Raw genomic sequence first — 2,801 nt, 5'->3', positions numbered from 1 at the left:
AACTCAGGTTGAGCTGGACACCCAAACATTTTAGCTTATTTTGATCTTATTTTATAACTCTTGTATTTTATTTTATTGTATTGTATTTTATGTATCTTATGGTTATTATTGTGGTGTACTATTAGGTACCTCATTGTATTTGCGTGTTTATTTCTATTGACCTGTTCAGCACTTTGGTCAACCTTGGTTGTTTTAAATGTGCTTTATAAATAAAGTTTGAGTTGAGTTGAGAGAAGCCCAGGTGGACGTGATGCAATGAACAGTGACCTGCTTTTATTAAAGTGTGTGACAGTGAACCAGCAGGCAGCCATTACCATTAATATAATTAGAAAACACCTGTGCTTTTTGTGTTATGACATGTCAAAATGTTTGTGGTGAGTGGGCACATGGGAAATATTTTGAGTCAATTTTTTAGCTTTGCCCCACACACACATCAGCGAGAGGAAAATGTGAAAAATTCCTGTCAGCTTCAGTTTCTTTTTTTACACTGGGTGGCAAGTCACGAGCATTCAATGTTGGTTTTTAGTCTTGCCTCTTACCTGCAGAGATTTCTCTGGATTCTCTCTATTAAGGATTGTAGATGGTGAAATCCCAGAATTCTTTGCAATTCTGTTCTGAGAAATGTTATTCTTAAACTGTTGGACTCTTTGCCCACACATTTTTTTCACAAAGTGATGAACCTTGTGCCATCCTTGCTTGTGAATGACCCAGCCTTGAAATGATGAAATGGTGGTTTGGTTGTTTGGGGGTCCTCCGCCAGAAAATTTCATGCGTCAAACACTTAATTTCCTTTATACTGGTGTATTTTCATGCACCAACTTTAATATTTTCTGCATTAGTTTATGGCGTAAATGTCTGTTTTGTTGAAATAAAAGTTCTCTGCTACCTTTATGTATCTATTGGGGGGGACAAATGCACATGTTTTGTTGAAATAAAAGTTCTCTGCTACCTTTATGTATCTATTGGGGGGGACAAATGCACATGTTCTAAATATCGAGGGGGATGTGTCCCCTTCATCCCCCCTGAAATCTGCACATATGCCGATAATTTCAAAGACAGACCAGTGGAGGAGTACTTAATAGAGCTAGTAACATATTTGGTCAATTGTCTGATCAAACAGACAAAGTAAGGAGCTCAGCTGGAACACTATGGTTAACAAGATTCCAGAATAAAAGACTAACTGGAAGTTTTAGCTGAACTTGAGTTCATATCTTTGCACACTCACAACACATTCACATCTCCACCTTTTACACTGACACCCTTTGAAGAAGAGCCCCATCTTCTGGTGATGTATGTAACTTGTAGGATTCACAGTATTCACACCAGCGCAGTTTCTTTGAAGAGAAACCACAGGACAGGTAGAGGTGCTCCTAATAATCATCTTCCTTTACTTGTGTGCAGTTGGAAAGTTCTCAAACATCAAAATACAAATGTTCATACAAATGTACAGACCGCTTCAAACTTGTTCATTAGTGTTCGTTAACAGTTTCCTATCCAATGATATCTATCTATCTATCTATGAATGATGAGAACCACAACGTCAGAGAAAGGTTCAGAAAAGTTTAGGAAAATGTTTTCATTTGTTCCGACTGACATGATGAAATCACCACAGTGGGCAACTTTACTACGCAACAACTAAAACTTTAATGATCTCAGCGTTTCCACCATTTAAGATAAGGTAAGGGAAAACACTCAGACAAATGTAATGATGTAATGATATTGATGATAATGATAAGAGAGAAAATGCAATTCGTATGTGCCAACGTCTGTGGTTGCTCGAATTCTGCAAATATAAATATGTGATATATGTACTTTAGAGACATTGAGGGTATATGGTATATATTTATACGTGTGTGTGTGTATGTGTGTGTGTGTGTGTGTGTGTGTGTGTGTGTGTGTGTGTGTGTAACCATGTATTTTCATTATATCATTGTGTCGGTACTTCCATTAATTAATACTTCTTCCACAACTTATTACTGTGTTTTGTGATGTTGTTGTTGTTGTTGTTTATCTATCTATTAATATTGCTACATTATGTTGGATAAGAGAAAAGAAAAAAAAACGCACATGCCTTTCACTGTATCGACAAATGAATACACTGGAAATACAGACTGCAGCAAAGCATAGTTTGGAAGAAAATAATCAAACAGTGGCAGCTTGTATTGGAATAGTGTGAGAAAATGAAGACAAGTACAGATTAAAGTAGGAGGAACCAAAAGGAAAGAGCAAGTAATTGTGATTAGATTAATTGGATTAATTAAATAGATTGCACAGCACCTATAGCACACTTGCTGTCATAGGGAAACACAACTGGTCACTGTAATCAGTATAATTAAAAGGGGACAGTGGTGCATGTCCTGATTTTATGAAGAGGAAAGACAAGCTGTCTCTTATACATCCATGCTACGTAGGCTTGGACGAGTTGAGGCTGGGATTAAAGAAGTGCTTGAGCATGGGGACATGGTGGAGAGAGGATATTTAGGTTTTTGAAAGCAACTAGACTAATCACAAGGCTGTAATAGCATAGAATAGAAAGGAAGATTACAGCCAGAAGGCGGCAGTAATGCAACTTCAAGGATGCCCACTGCCCTAAACTCCCTATGCTACCCTTTTTAAAAAAAAAAAAAAAAAAAAAGTTGAACACAGGAAAATATACAGAACAAGTCAGGGGAAAGATGTACAGAGACAAAAGACAGAATTTATCAGCAATGGTGGAAATGATGCTACAGCACAATTTAATACAAAAAAGACCAAGAGAGGAAACATTATCTTAAAATCAAGAGAGAACAGTGGTGTGCACA

This window comes from Epinephelus moara, chromosome 4 (genome assembly GCF_006386435.1).
Source record: "Epinephelus moara isolate mb chromosome 4, YSFRI_EMoa_1.0, whole genome shotgun sequence".
NCBI lineage: Eukaryota > Metazoa > Chordata > Actinopteri > Perciformes > Serranidae > Epinephelus > Epinephelus moara.
This window is presented reverse-complemented; position numbering follows the sequence as displayed.